At 43.8% G+C, this 26,089-nt stretch overlaps 1 long non-coding RNA gene across 1 annotated transcript in view; it reads right to left on the reverse strand.

Moving 5' to 3' along the window:
• LOC139761369 (uncharacterized) overlaps positions 1-26,089 on the reverse strand; it is a 283,732-nt gene that overhangs the window by 94,286 nt on the left and 163,357 nt on the right. Inside the window, exon 3 of the long non-coding RNA XR_011715505.1 lies at positions 24,838-24,921. This is a non-coding gene — a long non-coding RNA (uncharacterized lncRNA). The remainder of the gene's footprint in view (positions 1-24,837; positions 24,922-26,089) is intronic.

Here is a 26,089-nt window from a genome sequence, read left to right on the forward strand (position 1 = left end):
AAAAGATTTTGTGTGATCGGGGCCTGAACATGCAGGAGGGTGAAAGGCGGGCAAGGAATAGAGTGAATTGGAGCGATGTGGTATACCGGGGTTGACGTGCTGTCAGTGGATTGAATCAAGGCATGTGAAGCGTCTGGGGTAAACCATGGAAAGCTGTGTAGGTATGTATATTTGCGTGTGTGGACGTATGTATATACATGTGTATGGGGGGGGGGGGGTTGGGCCATTTCTTTCGTCTGTTTCCTTGCGCTACCTCGCAAACGCGGGAGACAGCGACAAAGTATAGAAAAAAAAAAAAAAATATATATATATATATATATATATATATATATATATATATATATATATATATATATGTATACGTTGAAATGTATAGGTATGTATATGTGCGTGTGTGGAGATGTATATATATACATGTGTATGTGGGTGGGTTGGGCCATTCTTTCGTCTGTTTCCTTGCGCTCCCTCGCTAACGCGGGAGACAGCGACAAAGTATAATAATGATAATAACATATACATATAATTTTTTTATATATATTCGCCATTTCCCGCGTTAGCGAGGTAGCGTTAAGAACAGAGGACTGAGCCTTAGAGGGAGTATCCTCACTTGGCTCCCTTCTCTGTTCCTTCTTTTGGAAAAAGTACAACGGAAGGGGAGGATTTCCAGCCCCTCGCTCCCTCCCCTTTTAGTCGCCTTCTACGACACGCAGGGAATACGTTGGAAGTATTCTTTCTCCCCTATCCCCAGGGATATATATATATATATATATATATATATATATATATATATATATATATATATATATATATACACAATATTTTGCATACAGGTCAGTTCACAGCCACATTTCAGACTGTTACAGCTACAGCACCAGAGTGCTGACCGTCGTCAAGGTTAGCATGGAGTGGACATGACGGGGCTTCATGCACCTTAAACCAGTATCTGCCTATACTTGAATGTTTCTGCCGCTTGTGCCACCAGAATTCCTCAGAGTGGGCGACGAAGCCCCTCTGGATCCCCCAGTGGTAGGTAGACACACCGCCCTGAGTCTTCCAAGACTGGGCGACATTATCCTGAAACCCTTGAGCGGGTAGCGACACTCTTGAGCACCCAGGGCGGGCGACGACACCCACCTGAGCCTCCGAGAGTGGGAGATGACACTCTCCTGAGACCCCAGAGTGGGCCACGACACCCGCCTGAATCCTCCAGAATGGGCAAAGACACCCCCTGAGCTTCCCCTTAAAGCAGGAGGCGACATACTCTGAGTTCCCACAGAGTGGGCAAGGAAACCCTCTTGAGTCTCCCTCTTCTGAGTGGCGACGACACCCTCTTAAGTCCCCCTCGAAGTGAGCCAACAACACCATCGCCCGGAGTTCATAACCCGGCCAGCGGCGGCGGCGACCGCAGACGCCGTCGACACCTCCGGCCGGTGTACAAGACCCGGCCAGCGGCGGCGACCGCAGACGTCGTCGACACCTCCGGCATGAGTGCAAGACCCGGCTAGCGGCGGCGACCTCAGGTGGCGTCCACACCTCCGGCCGGAGTGCAAGACCCGGCCAGCGGTGGTGGCGCTCGTGGTGGGTGCGGGGAAGAGAGAGAGAGAGAGGTAGAGAGTCGGCAGCAGGCTGGCTGGCCGCGCCGCCTGCCCACTGCTGATCTCCGGGACACATGTAAAACCCGGAAATTATCTCCAAAGTCCCACTCGCTGAAAAACACAAGTAAATCTTCCCTAAATCCTCCCCTGCCACTAGCGCCCACACCCAGCGCCAGTAGCGGCGTAAGCCTCCCTCGCGGTGATGGACAACCACCTCTGGAACGGGACGGCCCAGCACTCGGAATGGACCGGTGCGAACCTCACATAACACCTCCACTTTTTTTCTTCTTTTTTTTTCGTTGCTTCTGATTCCCGCCCATTATGGCTGGTTTCCATTAAGGTAATTTTTCTTTATACATTAGTAATACATTTCTTTTCCCTCCCTTGCCTTTGACGTTACATGGTGGCGACCACTGAAGGTATGCAGAGATCTGGTGATGTTCGTATGTGGAGAGGAAATGTCAGATGTATGTGATGTGGGACGTCCGAACACCACTGCTGAACCTGCCATGCTGGTGAAAGAGTCTGCGTAAGGTGGCTAGTGATGATGATGATGATGATGATGATGATGATGATGACGAGGAGGAGGAGGAGGAGGAGGAGGAAGAGAATGGTAAGGGAGAGAAGGAAGAAGGGAAAGGCAAGGGAGAAGAGAAGGAAGATGGTGAAGGGGAGGAGGATGGTGAGGAAAAGGATGGTGAAGGGGAGGAGGATAAGTAGGAAGAGAAGAAGGAGGAGGAGGAGGAGGATGGTGAGATGGAGGAGGAGGACGGTCACCGTTATCCTCACCATCACCAACCCTGGTCACAATCCCTCATCATCAATGTCTGAGATGATCATGAAAGTTATCGAGGGAACAAAGTGACGCCGATTTTCGTCACTATCCCCAAAAACCACTCACTATCCCTGGTCACTATCCTCTCACCACCCCCTTTGGTCATCATCCTCTCACCATCAGGTAAGAGCCGGCTTCCCGCCACTATCCGGCTCCTGACCGTTTATCCGTGCGTGGTCCGGCTTAGGGAGCACGTCAGGGCCCGGGTTCCGGAGTGGAGCTCCAGGCTTTCTACCAAATTAAAATTTTTTCTCGTGAATTTTTCAGCGAGCAGAGATCACATCTAATTATCTTTATTCAATTTTTTTTCTCACCCTAATATATATCGATGATTTTTTTCTTTCTTTAAAAGTAGTGTAATTATATATATATATATATATATATATATATATATATATATATATATATATATATATATATATATATAAGTATACGTGAGAATTTCATTTCGTTCTTCATCAATTCATGTACTTTTTTTCGGGACTCGGATGTTTATACACAGATGTCGCACTTCTGTGGCATACTGTGAGCATAGTTGTGTTTAGTTACCTCTCTGTGGGGCCCCATTTCTTGCACTTTCTCTACTGTCATACAGCTTTCTAAGTTTCTCTATACTGTCCACATTCAGAGTCTCGAAGATCCGTTTGTTCCATTCATCCACCACTCTTATTCTATTTAGTACTTCTTTACATCTTTTCTAATAATTTTCCTGCTTAATTTCATGTTATAAACTTCCAGTTGTTCTTCCCCGTTCACTGTCTACGTCATCAAACTGGTTTAAAATCTTAGAAGTTGTGATCAGATCGTCCCTTATCCTTCCATGGTGGACAGATTTAAGGGCTCTAATTTTTTCCTATAACTCAGCTCTCTTACGTTCAGTGCTGTCTCTATTCCCCTCCTCTGGACGTCCTCCAAATAGCTCTATGCGCTTCTTTTAGTGAGGGGCTTATACTTGTGAAGCATACCGCAGCTTTTGCACATCAAAGATGTGGACACCTCTCTGAATATCTCATTATTCGTGTGCTTAGATGAAGATCTTATATTTGCCAGGAGAGACTTTGTCTCCTTTACTGTTGCCTTTTGGTGGGACTTTGGCACAGGTTGAGGACGATGTCGAGCCCCAAGTCTCTGTCAAACGCAGATTCCAGCAACTTATTTTCTGCAAGACATTATTTGCTGTGTCCCATCCCCATTACATTTATCTACGGATGGAGTTTGTTTAGGTCCCCTTGCAATTTGATGTAATCCTCTTTGTGTGTGTGTGTGTGTGTGTGTGTGTGTGTGTGTGTGTGTGTGTGTGTGTGTGTGAATTTCTTATGGTCTACAATCTTCGACAAGAAGCACTTCTTTATGCCACGGATATACCACTTCGGCGTTGCTTTGAAACAAGACCGTCTCATACACACTGGCACATATGTTCCTTCCACTACTTAGAAAGTATTACTAAGTCTTTTCCAATCTACGTCATATCGTTTTCATTAACGATATTATCCCAGGTCTGCCTGTCAAGAGCAATGCAAAGACCAGTGAAACTTGTACTTTTAAAAACCCAGTACTTTTTTCGCGACTTTCCTGCTACCCATCATTACAGTTTCTGTTGAAATGTTCATCAAAAGTGATTTGCCGATTATCAATTGTACCTACCTTCTTTCCACTTCACCATTTTGAACGAATCCTCATTTCTTGCTAAAACTAAATCTAACATGTTTTCATTGCAAGCAGGTTTCTCAACTAAGTTAGCAAACGATTAAGCAAATTTAGGTAGACCTCAAGCCCCACGCTACTACTAGTAAGGGATTCTCCTCACTTAGATACCAATAGATCATAAAGGTATGCAGTATGTAGGAGGTGAAGGGGCTTGGGAAGTGAGTCAGTTGTTATTTGCTGATGATACGCTATTGGTGGCAGATTCAAATGAGAAACTGGAAAAGTTGGTGTCTGGGTCTAGGAAGAGAGTGTGAAATGAGGAAGTTAAGAGTAAATATCAATGAAAACAAGATTATTATTTTGCAGTGGAGAGAGACAAGTTAGCTGGGATGTGAGTTTGAATGGGGGAAACTTGAGGAAGTGAAGCATTTTGGGTACTTGGGAGTGGACATGGCAGCGAATAGGACGATGAAAGAAGAGGCGAGTTATAGGATGGGTGAAGAATCGAAGGTTCCTGGTGCACTGAGTATGTGTGGAAAGAGATATATGTTTGAAGGTACAGTATCCCACTGATGTTGTATGGATACGAGGCATGAGCTATACATGAGGATGTGAGAAGGGTGGATGTGTTGGAAATGAAATGTATGAGGACAACATGTGACGTGAGGAGGGTTGATCGAGTAAGCAATGATAGTTTGGTAAGAAGAAGAGTGTGGCTGAGAGAGCTGCAGAGGTTTTACTGAACTGCTTTGGACATATGGAGAGAATGAGTGAGAGGAGGTTGTGTTAAAAACGGATGGAACAAGCAGAAGGGGAAGACCATATTGGAGATGGAAGAATGGAGTCTAACAGATTTTGAGTGCTCGGGGCCTGAACATGCAAGAGGATGAAAGCAAGCACAAAAATAAAATGAAGCGACGTGGCATACGGGGGAAGACGTACTGTCACAGGGCTGAACCTGAGCATTTGAAGTAGTCAGAGGAAACCCCAAATATGTCTGTAGGACTTGACTGTGAAGATGGTGTTTTGTTTCCGGTGTATTTTACACAACAGAAAGGGAATGTAAGCAAATGAGGCCATTTCTACGTACGTATGTTCCTGCTGCTTTGCCTCACTATCTTCTACAGGGCTTTTGATCGACTAATTTCAATGGGAAGAATGAACGAAAGGGTTGCTTGTGAGCCCACAACCCAATCCAACACTCGAACACAGGTCCGTGAGATTGGTGCGTAGCAGCGTTCACCATTACACCACGGTGTGTGTGTGTGTGTGTGTGTGTGTGTGTGTGTGTGTGTGTGTGTGGTTGGGGGGAGGGGGTCAGCAGGGAGCGCCGTCCAGCACCGCCGAAGCAAACCTGTTATAATGTTCAGAGCAATAAAGGAGACCAGTAAAGAATATCTTGTTAGCGTGTGGAGCAGATGAGAGGGAAGGGAGGGCTCCCGTGAGGGGAAAAATGCGGTGGTGAGAGAGAATGAGAATGAGGGAGGGGGACAGAAGGGGCAGGGGGTGAGTGGAGGGGCTCTCCTGGAGTGTTTGAGGGAGGGAGGACTGGAGGGGATAGGCAGGTGGGGTGAGGGTGACGACAAGGGGAACAAGGCGGGGAAAGGTGAAGGGATCGAGGAGTGAGGGTTGAGGAGTGCATGACAAGCATGCTTTATATATATATATATATATATATATATATATATATATATATATATATATATATATATATATATATATATATATATCATATTACATAATCATCATTTCCCACGTTAGCGAGGTAGCTCCAGGAACAGACGGAGAAAGACCATGCTCTCTCACAACTGTACTCTAACCGTCATGTGTAATGCGCCGAAACCACAACAACCCTATCCACATCCAGGTCCCATAGACCTTTGAATGGTTTCTCCCGGCCACTTCATAAGTTCTAGATCAATCCATTGACTGCACGTCGACCCCTGTATACCACATCGAACCTATTCACTTTGTCCGGTGCGCGCTTTTCACGCTCCTGCATGTTCAGGCCCCGATCACTCAAAATCTTTTTCACTCCATCATTCCATCTCCAATTTCGTTTCCCCCTTTCTCCTTGTTCCATATATATATATATATATATATATATATATATATATATATATATATATATATATATATATATATATATATACGGGTATGTTTGAAGGAATAGTGGTTCCAACAATGTTGTACGGTTGCGAGGCGTGGGCTATGGATAGAGTTGTGCGCAGGAGGATGGATGTGCTGGAAATGAGATGTTTGAGGACAATGTGTGGTGTGAGGTGGTTTGATCGAGTAAGTAACGTAAGGGTAAGAGAGATGTGTGGAAATAAAAAGAGCGTGGTTGAGAGAGCAGAAGAGGGTGTTTTGAAATGGTTTGGGCACATGGAGAGAATGAGTGAGGAAAGATTGACCAAGAGGATATATGTGTCGGAGGTGGAGGGAACGAGGAGAAGTGGGAGACCAAATTGGAGGTGGAAAGATGGAGTGAAAAAGATTTTGTGTGATCGGGGCCTGAACATGCAGGAGGGTGAAAGGAGGGCAAGGAATAGAGTGAATTGGATCGATGTGGTATACCGGGGTTGACGTGCTGTCAATGGATTGAATCAGGGCATGTGAAGCGTCTGGGGTAAACCATGGAAAGCTGTGTAGGTATGTATATTTGCGTGTGTGGACGTATGTATATACATGTGTATGGGGGTGGGTTGGGCCATTTCTTTCGTCTGTTTCCTTGCGCTACCTCGCAAACGCTGGAGACAGCGACAAAGAAAAAAAAAAAAAAATATATATATATATATATATATATATATATATATATATATATATATATATATATATATATATATATATATATATGATTTTTTTTTATCATACTTAACCGCCGTCTCCCACGTTGGCAAAGTAGCGCTAGGAAACAGATGAGGGATGGCCCAACCCACCCACATACACATGTATACACATAAACGCCCACCACGCACATAAACATGCATCTACATTTCAACGTATACATCCATATACATACACAGACATATACATATATACATATGTACATATCCATACGTGCTGCCTTCATCCATTCTCGTCGCCACCTCGCCACACACGAAATAGCATTTGACCTCCCCTCTCCAGCGATGCAGCGCCAGGAACAGACAAAAAAGGGCCACATTCGTTCACACTCAGTCTCTAGCTGTCATGTTGTTCGCTGATGATACAGCGCTATTGGCTGATTCGGGTAAGAAACTGCAGAGGCTGGTGACTTAAGTCTGGTAAAGTGTGTGACAAAAGAAAGCTGAGAGTAAATGTGAATAACAGCAAGGTTATTATGTTCAGTAGGGTTGAGGGACAAGTTAATTGGAAGGTAAGTTTGAATGGAGAAAAACTGGAGGAAGTGAAGTGTTTTAGATATCTGGGAGTGGATTTAGCAGCGGATGGAACCATGGAAGCGGAATTGAGTCACATAGTGGGGGAGGGGGTGAAGGTTATGGGAGCGTTGAAGAATGTGTGGAAGGCGAGAACGTTATCTTAGAAAGCAAAAACAGGTATGTTTGAAGGAATAGTGGTTCCAACAATGTTATATGGTTGCGAGGCATGGGCTATAGATAGGGTTATGCGGAGGAGGGTGGATGTGTTGGAAATGAGATGTTTGAGGAAAATATGTGGTGTGAGGTGATTTGATCGAGTAAGTAATGAAAGCGTAAGAGAGATGTGTGGTAATAAAAAGAGTGTGGTTGAGAGAACAGAAGAGGGTGTATTGAAATGGTTTGGTCACATGGAGAGAATGAGTGAAGAAAGATTGACAAAGAGGATATATGGGTTAGAGGTGGAGGGAACGAGGAGAAGTGGGAGACCAAATTGAAGGTGAGAGGATGGAGTGAAAAAGATTTTGAGCGATCGGGCCTTAACATACAGGAGGGTGAAAGGCGTGCAAGGAATAGAGTGAATTGGAACGATGTGGTATACCGGGGTTGACGTGCTGTCAATGGATTGAACCAGGGCATGTGAAGCGTGTTGGGTAAACCATGGAAAATTTTGTGGGGCCTGGACGTGAAAAGGGAGCTGTGGTTTCGGTGAATTACACATGACAGCTACAGACTGAGTGTGAACAAATGTTGCCTTGTCTTTTCCTGGCTCTACCTCGCGCGCGCGCGGGGGGAGGGGGGTGCAATTTCATGTGTGGTGCGGTGGTGACGAGAATGGATGAAGGCAGCATGTATGAATATGTACATGTGTGTATGTCTGTGTATGTATATGTACGTATACGTTGAAATGTATAGATATGTATATGTGCGTGTGTGGGCGTGTATGTATATACATGCTTCATGTGGGTGGGTTGGGCCATTCTTTCGTCTGTTTCCTAGCGCTACCTCGTTAACGCGGGAGTCAGTGACAAAGTGTAATAAATGAAATAATATATATATATATATATATATATATATATATATATATATATATATATATATATATATATATATATATATATATGAGAGAGAGAGAGAGAGAGAGAGAGAGAGAGAGAGAGAGAGAGAGAGAGAGAGAGAGAGAGAGAGAGGAGGGGGAGGGGGGTTACCACACTCTTTTACGAGACTTTATGATCGGGAGTAAAGTCTCGTCCAAAAATTTTTCACTCTAAAGGAGTCTATCATCTCCCGGCGACTGGAAGTGGCGCAGCCGTGGAGGTGCAGGAGATCTTGGTAAAAGGGTGCTCGAGTAGCAACAAGGAACTTTCATGAAGGAGTCTGGGTCAATAATCATAAATGAAGTTGATATTCTTATGCAAATTCAAGAAATATGTTAGAGACGTAACATGCAAATCTTCTGTAACAAATCAGCTTCATAAGCGTGAAGCATAACAGTGATAAACATAGTGAGGGTGGACAGGTCACCTGATACCTAAACACAACACTTAACTCACACAGAATGTCCTCACTCACGACCACGAGAGAAAAAATATATTTTACAGGGCAGACGGATGATCTCATCCGAGAACAGCTATGCTGCCTTGACGACTGGATTTGTTAATGGTTGCACTGCACAGCGCACACCAGCACCTTCTGCAACAGGTGCAATACTGTCTTCTATTCTGTGGTTATTATCCTGCAGAAGGCGGGCTCTTGGTTGGGGTGTGGTAGATGGACTCAGGTGTCCAGGCTGACCAGCCCATACTGTTCTTATCTGGCGGACACCCACCTCCGCCTTAGCAACACCCATCTTGTACATGATGATATCCATAAAGGCAGTGTTATCCACAACGCAGGTTACTGAAGGTTTTGGATGGATGTCTTACATTCTCATTACGGGTTAAATGAGTCTGCTATAAAGCATATTATTAAGACATCTACCCCCACTTTACATAAAGTCTACAACTACCTTATAAAACATGCTATAAAGCATGTTATAGAAACATATACATCCACTTTACATAAAGCTTACAACTACCTTATAAAACATGCTATAAAGCTTGTTATCAAAACATATACACCCACTTTACATAAAGCTTATAACTACCTTATAAAACATACTTTAAAGCATGTTATTAAAACATATACACCCACTTTACATAAAGCTTACAACCACCTTATAAAACATACTTTAAAGCATGTTATTAAAACATATACACCCACTTTACATAAAGCTTACAACCACCTTATAAAACATACTTTAAAGCATGTTATTAAAACATATACACCCACTTTACATAAAGCTTACAACCACCTTATAAAATACACCCCTTTTATATAAAACCTACATCCCCTTGTATGTGAAACTTACATCCCTACTTACAACTCCTTTAATATAACACTTACACCTCCTTTATCATATTATTTACACCACCTTTGTATATCACTTACACTCCCCTTATATAACACTTACACCCCTTTATAAATACATGTTTTTAGTAGCATTTTAGTACGTATGGCCTTTTGACTTTGCAATCTCATCCGAACCTCGAAAACTCGATCAAGTGTACAACCTTATATGCAGCAGGTGTGGTACAAGTATGGTCCATAATCAACTAACCAGTCATAAACCATCATACACACAAGATTGGATCTTGGTGTAACTATGTCATCATGAACTTACTGAGAGGGGTGAACCAGTACGGCCCTCTGCAGCAGTGGACATAATGATGTCACCAAACAACAAACACGATAGACAAAAACTCTTGAAGTATCAGGAAAAGTCTGTATGCTGTTGATATTGCTGCCGTCGTCAGTATGTGGTGTAGATGTCAGTAACTAACTTCAACAATCACTTAGATAAACACGACCTATCAACGAGGTGTGAAATGTAAACATACGTGAGCATAACGCAAATGAAGATAACAATAAGAAATAATACAGACTTATGATACTTCTTTCCTTCGATGATTTTGCACATTTGACCTGGGTAAATGATGAGGAACGCTTCCTGTGATCACACTTAATGTAAATACTAGTCCAGCTACTTTGGGGTAACTGAGCAAGAGCTCCTAACCACCACGGGCCTGGCGTGTAATGGATCTGTGGTAGAGAAGTTCTCACATGTGGGACGCAAAGTGCTCCTGCCTCTTGTATGGTATCATTGTGATCTACAGTGACGACAGACTGGGAGTCTAAGAAGTTTTGACTTACTTGGTGCGCTTGGTATACTGCTGGGTGCTATGCAGCGCATTTAGAGTACAAGTATGCCTTGTGTAAGAGTAAACGTGAGTAAAAGGCTGTGTACTGTCACTATGGTTGTTCAGTGATTTTCACGGATGACGCTGCGTGAGATGGGAGTGAGGTGGTGTTGTAATGGCAGCTGTCACAAACGCTGCCTGAGGGTGTTGTGGTTATATTAGCTGAGTCAGCTGAAGAGTTAGGAGGAATCCTGTCAGCCTTATGACGTGTGTCTGAGGAAGGTTCTGAAAATGAATGCGAGTGAGAGCAATGATGTAGTTTTCTAGGAAATAACCAACTTTCGATAACATTCACAAGTCGTGAAGGACTTTAGGTATCGGGAATGAAGATTAAACAAGAATAGGAGTAGAAAAGAGAACGTCTGCGGGTATTCCGAGTGTTCTGGTGGATGGGAAGAAGTTCAAGGTAGAGTGTGCCGGAGGTCTGTATGATGGAGTAATTGTCTAAGTATGGTGGGATGATCAATATAAGTTCTCTTGCCAACGGCAGGTAAGCGTAAAAAGAAACAGTAGAGACAGATGAACCACATAGTTTTGCAGTAGGATGCAGTATTCTATGACGAAATTGTTGCTGAGAAGCGTGGAAGAAAGCCTGCAACGAAGAGCAGGGGTTCATGTTCGACCTAAGGGAGGTGAGAGGTCGTTGAGGCAGCACGACAGAGGGGAGGAGAAGCAGACGACGCTGAGAGGGAGGGTCGGGTGCAGTGTGTCCAATTGGACCTGACTCAGTCATCCTACCCCACTAACTAGATCTAGGGCAAGCGAGTGAGTCTGACGGCTGAGGCAGGGTGATGGTGAGCACAAGTTCAACGGTGGTGGTGACTGGCTGCAGCTCTACCCATGGCCCACTCCAACAGCCACACTCCCTCGGGGCTTCAAGCGTTCGACGCTGGCTGGAGAGGAACGCCTACTCACCACCACACAGTCACACCCACACCATGATCGGTATACAACATATTCAAAATGAAAACAAACAACATCTTATTAGAAAGAAATCTGCTTTGAACTGCAATGAAAAGAAAATCTTAACGTCTGCAAGAAGACTGATGCAAATGCTTAATATTACTCAAATGTAAACAAATTTGGAACCCACTGCTGCGTAGTTAACTTCCATTAAGTTAACAGTAAGAGGTATCGAGTGCAGTCAGTACACCGAACACTTACAGTGGTGTTCGTACGAGCGGGTACACGTTCACACTCCCCATGACCCACACTCCTTACCTCGCTGTAAACTTACTAGGCCTGGGTCTGCACACCCGTGATACTTACAAGCCTACACACACCTTATACTTATAAGCCTACATACACCTTATACTTACAAGCCTATATACACCTCATACCAGCCTACTCACACTCATACTAATAGGCCTACATGCACCTGATAATTACATGCCTTCACACAATACTTATATGCCTGCAGACACCTAATACTTATATACCTGTACACACCTGTTAATCTCAAGACGACACGCATCCGATTTAATACACAGGTTTTGCATCGTCCTAGTCAGACCACAGTAAAGAAACACTGTACAATTCTGGCCACCCAACTTTATCAACGAGGGAGAAGAACTAAAATAATACATAAAAGAGAACAAGAACTAATTCTGTTGCTCAGAGAGACTTAAGAGATCGAAAAGTCCCCCATCAAAAAAAAAAAAAAAAAAAAAAAAAAATAAATAAAAAGAAATAAAGGAATGAACTCTATGGAAACATTACATATGATTTCATAATATCTAATGATCTGGATAATATATATATCGCGCCAATTCCTACATATCAAATAGGAATACGATAACCCAAATTATTGTATGAATATAAAGGGAAGGAAATGTAATACAAATACTGACAATCCTTTTATTTCCAGCGACAGAATCAAAGAACAGAGGACTGAACTAATTTCAGATGTTATCAAGGTGAAGGCTGTGAAGACGTTTAAACCAGAGACACAGATGCTTTTATGATATAAGATATGATCAGATGAACATGTTCATGACTGACAGCAATATGATATATTCATATTTCATCATTTTTTTACCTTTAAAGACTAGACGGTAATAAAAGTCCTCCCAAGAAGATTAGACGCCAAGACAATCCTCCCCAGAAAATCAGACGCTAGGGGACTTTCTCCCCAAATAATTAGACGCTAAGACAATCCTCCCCAGAAAATCAGACGCTAAGAGACTTTCTCCCCAAATAATTAGACGCTAAGACAATCCTCCCCAGAAAATCAGACGCTAGGGGACTTTCTCCCCAAATAATTAGACGCTAAGACAATCCTCCCCAGAAAATCGGACGCTAGGGGACTTTCTCCCCAAATAATTAGACGCTAAGACAATCCTCCTCAAAGAATTAAACGCAAGGACACATCCTCTCCAGAAAGTTAAGGCTAAGACATATCCTTCTCAGAGAATTCGGCGACTGGAATTAGATTAGAATATGACCTCTATTAATGCTCTGCTACAAAAACGTTTCCAAGCCAGTATGCTCTCACTGCACTACCTTGTGGTGCTTCATAACTACCTTCCTGCCGGCTGACGTGCCCGAGATAGTAGCGGGTGAGGGAGGAACCTTCTGGGTTACAGTCCTGATCCCATCTGTAGAGAATAGGATCTTAGGATCCTACCATCATCTTACAACAGGTACCTACCTATAGTCCATCAGGTCTTCTGTTAACTGTCTTTCCCATGTCCTTGTGTCTGCACACACCTGACACATCTCTGTACATACGTGATACTTACATACCTACACACACTTGATGTATGCTCACACACACCTGATACGTACATGCTCACACATTCCTGATACATGCCTACACACAGACACACAACGTTACCAATATATTTTGTATTAAACAACCTACAAGACTTCAAAGAAACATTATTACTGACATAACGAAACGTTGTCACATACACCGAGAGCACGAAAGCCTCAGTGTACCCAGAGGTCACAAAAAACAAACTAGTTTATACATTTTCTGTTTACTTCATGCCGCACCAACGCTCTCAAACAGGTGGGATTGCTCTGTATACACTCCTGAACTCCCTGTTGTAAAAGTTGCTTGATAAGAAACGCATGAAAGTACGTTCGGTTGTTTACACTCATGCGAGGCTGTCAACACTTACTGTTCGGATAGCATCATGATCCCCGCCCCCACCCCAGATGGCGTATTGGGGGGGGGAGAGAGAGAGAGAGAGAGAGAGAGAGAGAGAGAGAGAGAGAGAGAGAGAGAGAGAGAGAGAGAGAGAGAGAGAGAGAGAGAGAGAGAGAGAGAGAAATCTAGACATAAGAGTGAGCTGAAGCCACCAGACACTCTGGTGTCGACCTGGCAAAGAGTGCCAGACACTCTGGTGTCGACCTGGCAAAGAGTGCCAGACACCTTGACGTGGCTAACTTCACTAGTCCTAGCGAGGTCCCTTCCAACATGTGTACAGGACTACGGTAGCAAGTGCCCGGGCCTCTCTCTGCTTTACAGACATATACCACAACACAGGATGTTGTCAAGATGGCCTTCCAGGGTCTTATGACACTAGGCCAGCTGTCCTGGAGACTCGTATGGCAGGTACGAGTGGGACTGGGATGGGGACAGGACCTCCCTACACATGGCCACCGCTGCTGGAGACCTTGCTTGCTGCATGACGCCTGGTGAGGCATCCAATGTCTTCTCTCACAGGGGAGACTCTGGCGTCGTCCCCGAACATTATCACGTCATCAGACTGAGTAACAGGAGCGTTTGAACTTTTTGTTCTGAAGACACTACCGCCGCCGGCCAGGTGGCAGGGAGTGCCCCAGGAAACAGGTATTGAACCCGTCCTGTACATGGCTACGCTGCTACTCCAATATGTCTCTCGTCAACAACACATCGTTAAACGTGACGCAGTGAGTAATCTCTTGAAAGCTTGGATCACTTCACGTAAGAATGTCTGGAGGATGGACGTTCATAATGCTCTGTGAAGGTGCTCTATACGTGAGTGTGGAAGTGTGCAAGGAAGTTGTAGCTTAACGTGATGGAGGAACTCGAAACAATAAAACAAGCGTAACATATGTGACTGAAGACTGTACACACCCCATCGATCCTCAGGACATGGCAGCAGACTTGGTAATATAATACAGACAGGCTTAAAAAAAAGACCAATCGTAGAGAATTTTTGAGAAGTGACTCGATTGTTCTAGGAAGTTATGGATGTAAAGTCTTCGCCATTTTTTGCTGCGAATGCAGAGAGTTTAACTTTTCGTGAAATAGCTCCCTTATGAATTAAATGCCTAAACATCTAACTTTCTAACATCAGAAGTCAATTTAGTTTGTGACTTGCTGGGGAACTTACACTATTAAATAATGATTCCACTTATCTCTGGAATATCACATAAGAATTCCTGGCAGAGTTTAGAAATATTCTGTTGGGACAGACTCGAGGCAACTCATGTCATCAATAGAGGAAATGACTCTGACTCGCTGGTGTGAGATGTAACATCAGTCATACACATAAGTAAATGCGAAAGGTTTAGCACAGATTCGTGTGATGCTCCATCAGCAGCTTTTTCAGATGAAATTCTCTTCACGAAGTGTTTGCGATATCCAACATAGCTACAGAAACAGCTGTTCCACAAAGGAGCACGCAAATGCGTGTGGACAACAAACCCCTCACGTGAGTACATGTGTGGTGTGAGGCTGACGAGACTGCTGGCCATAATGTTTCGCTGGACGAATAGACAGATGGACGTACAATAAGACGACAGCTCCATCGTCGTACGGTCATTGTAGCGGAGACGTATGACTAAGGCTGGGGTAAACATGGATCTGTACAAAGGAGTTAGGATGGGGTAGGAGACCTGAATGTAAAGAGACATGAAGACTGGATGTACAGGGGAAAGAAGAAGGCGATAACCATGGAGGATGGTCATGGGGTAGACCAAATATTGAAGTATTAGAAAGAAACGAAAAAAGATACTGAAAAGAGAGAAATCTATGAAGGATATCAGACGCAAGGGGAAGCACCAGAATATGAAAGAGGGCGAAAAGAGAAATATGAATTGAAAGAAGAGAGGCAATGAAGACAGGAGGACTAAAAACGAGAGGTGAAGTGTGAAGGCGAAGAATAATACACATGATAAAACAGAGGAATGGAAAAGAAAAGAAGAGTTGATAAGAAGGAGTAAAGAAGGAAGTTAAGAATAAGGATGGAAGAAATTCTACCACGGAAGAGTAAGAAAGAACTCTGGGACGGGAGGGGAGGGGGGATATGGCACCCCGGGGACATATGTTGGGAGGAACAGACCCACTGAAGACCAGACAACGATATTCTAACCTCATGCTTCAGACCCCTGCTACACCTTTGGCCCCTGCCACACCCCTGAACCCTGCCACACCTCTGACCCCTGCCACACCTCTGACCCCTGCCACACCTCTGACCCCTGACCCCTGCCTTACCCCAGATGAATTACCTACCACACCTCGGATGGATCACCTCCTCGTTACCTAGTGCCCTCACCTTTACAAAATTCTCTCCAGTCTCCACCAATTCTAATCTTCCTTTACCCTTCACATCTCTCTCTTCTCTCAACAACATTCCATATATATCATTTTTACGTCTCCTCCCATGTTGCCTGCCTCCCCCCGTGAGCACGTGCCCCGTCCCCAACACCCACCTTGGATCAGTATCATGCTAGGGGGCGCCGCTTCTACACCCAGGTTGCCCAGCTACACCGTACGATTCCATGGATTTATCACTAGACCAATATTTGGAAATCAATATCCTCCCCGTGACTACTGAAGACTTCTCCCCTCCCTCTTCCTCCCCTTCACTCGCCCCCCTTCCTTTCCCTTCACTCGTCTCCCCTCCCCTCCTCATCCATTCGCTTGATTTTACCCCTCACCTTCCCTCTTACTAGCCTCTCTTTACCCTACCCCTTACCTGTCTTTCAACCCTCTTCCCTCCCTTGCTTTACGTACCTGTTGCTATCATAACCGTCCTTCCTCACTCTTTACACTGCTCGCAAAATATCAGCCCCCATCTCTACTCTTCCCTTTTTTTTTCATATCCCCCCCACTGCTGCCCCCATCTCTTACGCCTTCTCATTCTCCTTACCAACTATTGTAATCATATATTTTCCTGACCTACTAATCAGATATGAAGGTAAATATACTCCTAGCTTTTCTGTGAATCTCCATATATAGCGAGTTACATAAAGAGATCAGTGAAGACTTCCGTATATTAACGGGTTACAGGGAGAGATCAGTGAAGACATCCGTATATGACGAGGTTACCACAGATGATCATTCTAAACCAGGTATCTATCGAGAGTGTAGCCAGTAGACTCGGCGCGCACATCGGGTCAAAAAATAGCTAGAACATTTACCTTTGTGGGGAAGAGTGAAGGGATTACATAGAAAGTAGGTATCTTAGATACTGATTGGCGACAGTGGATACAACAGTCGATAGACGTGATAATTTTCGAGTACTTAAGAGCGGGGTGGAACCCATATTAGGTGGAATGATATCGGAAACGAATCAAACGATACAATTGTGAAGTGCTAAGAAATGGATGAATATCATTGCCTCATCCTTGTTGGAGATTCTTTAGTGAGTTTTGTGGTAGCAATAAAACTGGGAGGAGACTGTTACTCGGGGGTGAGGATAGAGGACCTAATACACAAAGTACAGGGCAAAGGTAGGGACACCGCTAAAGATAGCGTAGTCATGTTGAGGCGGGGCACCAACAACGTGGCCTAGGGTAGATCAGAAGAGAGCCCTGAGAAGTATGGGAGAATTACCACAAAGCTTAAAGAAAGTTGAAGAAAGGTTGTCCTAGTAGGATTTCTTCCTAGGTTTGACATAGGAACTGTCACTCTGAGTTTAATGCCAGGTATTTGTAACAGGACACAGAATATCTTAGGGGACGAGGGAGTTGAGTATATACTAGATCTGTGGGATGGTTACGGTAGAGGGAAACGTCTGTTTGCCAGCAATACCTTACCTATAAACGGGGATGGTAAAGCAAAGCTGGTTTGGTTATCATCAAAGGCTTTCCGAGAGTTCAAGTAAATAATATCGTAGCATATCATGGAGTCCCACTTCCTATATCTGGACAAAAGTAGACCATTGGATCTGTGAGACATGATCGTTTATTCCGAAACTCATGTTGATGGTCGGATATCATCACATTATCTTCTGGCAGTTCAACGATTCCGTCTCAGATTATTGTCTTGAACACTTTTCGTGGAACGAAAGAAAGGTTGACAGGGTGGTAGTTCCAGATGGATTTTTTATCATATTTCTACGAAGAATCGGTGTTGCCCTGGATGGTTTCCGGCCATTTAGGACTTTCCCTTACTGCAATGATTTGTTGAGTATTTCAGAGATCGAAAAAACTTATTTCCCAGCTAAACTCTTTCAGTATTTTGAGGAAAATATCGTCTAGACCAGGTACTTTATGACACTCGATACATAATTATTCAATTTTTCAGTTTCGGTGGCCAGAAATATGTTTGTGCCCGTGGTCAAGGGGAAGTGGGTGGGAAGGGTGGAGGGCCAAGAAGGAGTGGGTGGGAAGGGTGAAAGGACAAGAGGGAATGGGTGAAAAAGATGGACGGTCAAGAAGGAGTGGGTGGGAAGGGTGGAAGGTCAAGAAGTAGGAGGGAAGGGTTGAGGACCTTACGTTAGTTTAAACCTATCAAGTTCAATCTAAAAACGTTGTAACGGTTTCCGTTTTAACCGTGTTTCCAGACGGTACTCACCTAGCCTGAACCTGGTCACCATCCCAGCTGTGTTCCTTTAAAACGGTCAGCCTCCACCGTCAGCCTGGTCACCACACCAGCTTGTGTCGCCCCGATAGAGTCAGCCTGTTCATCATTCCATCAGTATTCTTCAACACTGTCAGCCCCTACTGTCAGCCTGGTCACCATCCTTGCATTATTTCCCAACACTGTCAGCATTCACAGTCAGTGTCCATTCCCGTACCCTGAGGTAATATTCTGACTAAAGATTTTAACAAAAATCTCGAGCCCTGGGACAGTCCATCCCTCTAGGCTCGTCACTATCTGTCGATAACGCTTCCATGTCGGAGTTATGGCCGCTGTACGAGGCACGAACGAAGAAATACACTCAGACATGATGGCCTGCAGTAGACAGTGATGTCCTTGTTAGTGTCACAGGTAACGCGGTTCTTACATACCTGTTCTTATATGTTCTTTTGAACGGTGTTCTGGCTGCTAGCAGGTCTGGCGTTGTGGATTTAACTCCCCCCTAAACTTTTCTCAGTCTTCAGCTTTCCTGCTCATGTCGTAACAACTTCTGCCGACCTACAGGTCATAAAGCAAAGATTTCCCCTTCCTCCCTCGTGGCCTCTTGCCCTCATACCTTCCTTCTGTCGCATCTCTCACCAGACCTCTTCCTTGCAACGTATGTCTCATCTATTTCTTTTGTTTGTGTGGGGCTATTATGAGTAAACTCCTTCCCTCTTCCATTTCACGTCAAACTTCGTTGTACTGATGTTCCTTCTGTTCCAGGGCTACATTTCAGAGCTTTATGATAGTTTTTATCTTCTGTTTGAAAAATCCATGTTTCTGCGCCATACTATGATCCATTTTTAGTTCTTTACTATCCATATCGTCAGTTTCTGATCAAGGTTAATTATGAGTAGCCTATTTTCTCTGTCGCAAGCTGCTTCGTCCACTGCAGTTCCAATCTTCATTCCCGTATTACACCCTCCAGTGCAGAGAAATCAATTTCCTATATGCCTGAAATGTTTTCACGTCCTCAAACGTTTTATTTCAAGTTGGTACATTTACGGCTCCTTGTTTTCTCCTTTCAATATTCGTCACTTGTTTCTGGGCACGTTGGCTTTCATTCCAAGAACATTTGTTGTACCAGCTAAACTCCTGAACATTGTGATACACAGATTTCAAAGGTGACGCTTTCCTAGGTCCCTGCATTCACCGTATATGAAAATAAAACAAAATAAAAAAGAAATAAAGTTCCAAAGAAGACTTTACTCTTATCATGTATGACTTCCATGGAAATGATGTGATCTCCGGGTGGGTTTCATGAAGCATGAAACTGAGACTTTGCTGAAGTACGACAATATAAGAACGTTTACCTGAAACTTCAACCATTACACGAAGAACTAGCAGTTTACACCGGTCATCCTCGTGTGTGAGGCAGTTTGAATCATGTGGATGATATGCTATGGAAATTACTCAAGGAACAACGTATCCCTTCATTTTCTATCGACTAAGAAATAGTAAAAAAAACCAATACTGGACTAAGTGCAAGTTTAAAAAGTGCTCTGTCATACCATCATCACTAACCACTTTTTTAACGTATCCTCTCCAGCTCCTACAAGCTTACGAAGTACTTCGTTACGCATTGTACAACCTTCTTTTTCCCACGCATATACGCTTTTTCTAGTGACGGACATGACACGGGCAAGTAACATGCCCCAGTCAAGGCCATCTCGGGTGAAAGAAAAAAGTAAGAGGGATAGAAAGCAGAAATTGATTATAGCTCCGCAGGTGCCTGTAGGCCTGATTTTTAAAGGAAGAAAGGTTGTATGAAGAGGGAAAGACAAAAGAAAGAGGGAAATTCCACAGCTTAGCTGTTCGAGGGAAGGAGTCATCATCACGGCTAATCCTCGATTGGTTGGTCTCCACACAGAAGCTATGATAGGAAACAACAACCAAACGCGTGCCACGGGTCCAAACCTTAGGGCTGGCGGTACATGCAGACAATTCTCGAGAACAATTATCAAAATAATACCTATAGAAAACGGAGAGAGAGGAAACATCGCGGCGAACGGAAAGGGAAAGTTGAAGGGAGCTGACACCATGAAAATTAATAAGACGGAAGCCTTTTGATTTCATATTAGTCAACAGAGAGGTGGGAGATGAGCCACAGCTTGAACAGCGTTCCATACTTAAGCGGAGACGAAATTGGTGAGCAAGGATTGACGCCAGCTCAGAGGAACGCTCCTTCAGAACCTGAAGGTTATGCTACCTGGGCCATACGCCCTGTCCATCTGGATCTGGGAGAGTAGCTGGAAGACTCTACGCGAGAAGAGAATACGTTCAGAAAATAACTGCAGAAGGGAGGGGGTGGAGTGAAGGATTAGAATCTGAATCATCCCAGGTTGAACGAGAGGAAAACAAGGTGCCAAAAAGAGCAGCTTTACCAGTTGGAGAATTAACAATAGACTGCTCATGGAGGAAAAGAGGAGGAAAGGTTGAACTGCAGAAGTTATGTATTTGCTTATGGTTAAGGGCTAAGGACTACGAGTAGATATGAAAGCAGAGTGGCTGTCTGGGGAAGGTAAGAATTTCATGATCCTGTACGTAACATCCCTGATCCGACAGGCATCAAAGCAAGAGCGATCAAACCATGGTTAAGGAGAAAAGGACTTCTATGAAGATGAGATGTAGACTCCTGTCCCAGCGAAGATAACCTTCGCTATGCGTTCAGCACAACACGAGGCATTCCGACCAGAGATGCTCTATCCATTCCAGGAAAAGTCAATGAAAAAGCTGTGCAAGGATGACCACAGAGACAATGTGATCCTGTAACTGCCAGAATACGAATAAGGTACAGGTACATGTGGCAAGTCGCGAGTTTCTATGATCCTGAACATTCCAAAAGTCGACTAGGATCAGCACCTGATGAGCATAAACTAGGACAGCGAGTGTTCCAAAATCATTGATTTCAGACCTCAAGGCTTACTGTTTAGACAGCTTTGCAATCGCTTTACTGATAGCAACATCCTGAAAGACTGTCTGACACTATATCCCAAATTCGTCATGCATTGAGCTGTGTAAACACCTGGTGCAATCATGCCCAGTACAAGCACGTTCTGTAATTACAATACTCAGCGTGTAATGTACCTTAATCTTTATTCTATCACTGTCATTGTTAACAACATGCCCGATGCCTGTATATCCTGTAAGTATATGCCCAATATCTTATGTATCTTTGATCTGTCTTATTGTTATCAGTGTTAACAAATGGTCGCCACGCTCTCTCTGTATGACAGATCTAAACTTACTTTTGTATTACACAGACTGTCACTCATTATCCTGTGATTATGTATCACGTTTTTGATGGATCTTAGACTACTGTACCCTTAGAAGACTTTGGGACCTTAGGTCCCAGCCGAAGCCCACCTGTCACCTTCCTGTGTCATGTACTTTACCCACTGTGCGCTCTATATTGGCCTACATCTACCACTAGATATGCTCTCACTGAAATGCTTTATCTCTGTTTATCCAGACAATAAATAAAACAAGAAGCTGAGCACTTCCAAAGTGCCAAAGTCGGCGCGTCGAGGAGGGTGTGTGGTCAGAGGACACTAAACGAGAGGGTTTAGAGGTTAAAAAGAGGTCAAGTGTTAGACGGGTGGTCGTGACGGTCGGGAACTCTGTAGGGTGTTTGGCCAATTGTTCTTGATCGTTACGGAGAAAAGGAATAGGTTTCGGTTTTACCAGGATCAGCAATCCTTGTGGTGCACATAGAAATCCCCTCCGTAGAGGATTTCAGCGCGTGGATGATAAGACAACAGAACTTCGTGGCAAGAAGTGACATAGACGAAGAGTTGTACATAGCTGGAGGAATTAGGAGGGAAATAAACGAAGCACAAAAGCAAGGTTATAGAAAGTAGAGAGATTTTAGGCCACATGGCATCAAAGTTGGAAGACTCATGATCCACGAGGCGAGAAATATGTTTTTGTACTACAGTAAACACAGCCACCACTCTTGGAGCGGAAACGATTATCGTGATTATATTTGGAAGTCTAGACGACAATGCAGAGGAAAAGCAGCCTCGGACTGTTGGATTGTTATTCTCAATTAGATCTTTATTTAATTTTTTTCCATATCCACATTTGCTTTTCTATACTCATACGCAACAACAATTCAACTCTTTATTCAAGGCTTCATATTCTTCGTTTTGCCGTGTGTTCATCAATATATTTAAGATTTTGCATCTTCCATTTTTTTGTTAACCAACTTCCTTAAACGTGACTTCCATCTTAGCCCCACACACGTTTGTGTCAGCCTTTCGTTAAGCAGTCTTTAAGTGCCTCCACATAACCTCCTCACCTTGTACCATTCCATCAATGTCTTTCAGCCTCTCATGTAATCATCTTTGAACAAACTCTTACACTTTCTTCCCCAAACTTTGTCAACTTTTATCTTTCATGCCTTTTTATCGTGTCTGTTCCTGATGAGAGTGCCTTGTTAGCCTGCATGTTACTGTTATAAGACCTGCTAATATCCTCATATGACCCTCACATCATAATCTATCTTCTCAAAAACATGTCAGTCATACTCTTGTCTTCCCGTCTTCCCCATATTTATGTATCATATATGTAGAACCATTCTGGTAATGACAGTACGTGTGTACATCTCTTATCCCCATCTATGAACATCATCCACGTATCCTTCCATCATTGTAATATTCATCCACCCTTCACTCTCACCAGCCACTAACGTCACGCATCATGACGAACGCCACCACTGGATCCAGGTATCATTTTGTTTATATTTCCCTTCTGAAACTTCCCGTCACCTCTGTCACCGCAAGGCACTCATTTTGTAGCCATCACATCTGAATCTTCTGACCAATGCTCTGAAGGTTACTTACAGTCAGCCATCTTTAACAAGTAGTTCTCTCCACCATGAGTCCCGTACTTTCAGTTTCATAGACATCTTCGCCGTCTAACACGGGTAACCTCACAACTCTCAATCCAGCACAGGGTTCCAGTACCCATGGACTATGTCTCGCACAAAACTACATATCTAAGCTACTCTTCGCTAAACCATGTACCGCTTCCAGCCTCTCACAATTCATTCAGTTATACGAAGTCACATATCCTGCACAGGCAGTTGCTGGCACACTTCCCTACGATCGAGGCCACGTGCATCTTTCACGGAAGTTGATTTGGCAGACATGAACGTCTGAATGAACGGGGAGAACAAAACGATGATTGGAGCCAGAAGATGGAGGAAGAAAAGTTAAGGTGAGTTTCGATGGGTGACTGAGACCATGAGAGGTGATCTGACGGATGAATGGAGCGAATGGTTAACAAGGAGGGCACTTCGATGTGTGAGTGAAACTGAATGGTTTAGCGATATCATGGGGGACTGAGGAGATGTGTTCTGGTGGGTGACTGGAGCACAGAGTCAGAACATGTGATGTGATGGTGAGAAGTAGACAAGGTTGTGGCACTGCCTCTATTACCAGAGGTGGTGCTGTTGAAAATCTCTATCTGACGAAGACATAAAAACCACGAGTAACTAACTAATCACTAATAACTAATTTCCACTTACTTCCGTCGACAGTATATCTTTAATCTCTTCATATATTTAGGTTTGATATAGAAACTACGATAACGGTGGAACTGGAAGCGCTACAAATGACGATAAAACCGAGTTCTCATGACCCTCACGATACAAATGATAATCAATAACTCATACTAATTACCCTGTTGTTAACTGACCATTACGACTTACGATCTACCGGAGTTCGAACCCTGTAACTTTATCCCGAGTCGACGATCTATGTACTAACGGCCACATAGAAATCCCGGGAGGCAGCCATTGCCAGAAGTAGCAGAACTATAGCGAACGTGTCGATACGGAGCGCGTGTGGTTGTGCTGCCTCTAATGGAGAGCTGTACCGGGGTGGAAATCCTGAGGGTGGCCTCTGATTGGTCAACAACATCAAGACACAAGGCGGCGGGGCGTGAGACCTCGCGCCACTGGTGTGAAAAACACCTACGTGGCAGTCGCTCATTGGCCGTCACGCCATAAGTTCTCCCTATGATTGGCGGGAAGGTGTGAATGTTCACGCCCCGAGTGTGAATTATCACGCCTCGGAGCGAATCGTTGGGCGGATGGTAATAACGTCAACAGCAATGGTGGACGGATTATGGGGGCTGTGATGGAAGGGGCTTCCTCCCGCTCTCTACTTCATACGATCTCGATATCGTCCTTGTACCCGGTCCTACGATATCTTAAGATTGCGACGTGACGTGCGTGACGGTCACTAGTCGTGTGACTAGGCTATGGAGGGAAGAACCTTAAAGATATAACAGTGTGACAGACGTTTGTGCCTACCTCAACGATAGTGGTGTATCGTTCAAGGTGAGAAAACTCGACACTGATCATCCTATACGGGTGGGCATGTGACCGGAACAAGATCTGAGGAAAGAGAAAAAATTCAATCAAATCTGACAATTATGTAGGTAGATGTAGGTCACTGTCGTGGACATGTAACGAAACACGACTAGAAATATTCACTTCAGTAAATGCAGACAGAAAACAAAGACAGATGAACCAAGGAAAGGAGAGATCTAACCCACCCATGAGTATAACACATCCTACACACACACACACACACACACACACACACATATATATATATATATATATATATATATATATATATATATATATATATATATATATATATATATATATATATATATGAAGGAATGGATGAAGGTAGCAAGTATGTATATGTACATGTGTATATATGTATATGTCCGTGTATGTACACGTCTGTATACGTTGAAATGAATATGTCTGTATATGAGCGTGTGTGGGCGTTTATGTATGTACATGTGGGTGGGTTGGGCCATTCCTCGTCTGTCTCCTTGCGCTACCTGGCTAACGCGGGAGACGGCGGTTAAGTGCAATACAATAAATGAAGTATATATACATAGCATAATCATTTTTATTATCATCAGTATCACTTTTGTTATGTAAACCCGGAACTCATCCTCCAAGGGGCTTCTGTAGCTTCAAGGGTGCGCTACAGCCAGTAGCAGGGAAAGGATGGACTCCCTAGTAATGAGAAAATTCTTCGACGGGATTGCATTATGGTGATTCAACCTCGCTGAAGGTCACATTTCGTACGTGTAAAGTTGAAAATACCGTCCTCCAAAATGAAGGTTTATACCCTACTGTAGGTATGTGGATGACATATATGTTTCTTGTGAGTAATGAAGAACATCTGCAGCGTCTGCAACAAGCTTTGGAAGAACGTTCAGTGCTGAAATTCACATACGAATTCATGGTACAATTCCCTTTCTTGACGTATTGGTTCAATGAGAAAACGGGCATTACATCACAATATAGGAAAATTCGGGAATGCAGTTAATGAGTCCCCATGACGATACAAAATGACTAAACAAATCATACTTACGCCGTGTATACAAGAATAGTTCATCATGGACACTTTCCAACGTAGACATACATGTGTGAGTGTGTGTGTGTGTGTGTGTGTCTGTCGTGGTAGTAGTAGTAATAATAGTAGTAGTAGTAGTGGTAGTAGTAATAGTAGTAATAATAGTAGTTGTAGTAGTAG

Source organism: Panulirus ornatus, chromosome 3, assembly GCF_036320965.1.
Source record: "Panulirus ornatus isolate Po-2019 chromosome 3, ASM3632096v1, whole genome shotgun sequence".
NCBI classification, from domain to species: Eukaryota; Metazoa; Arthropoda; class Malacostraca; order Decapoda; family Palinuridae; genus Panulirus; species Panulirus ornatus.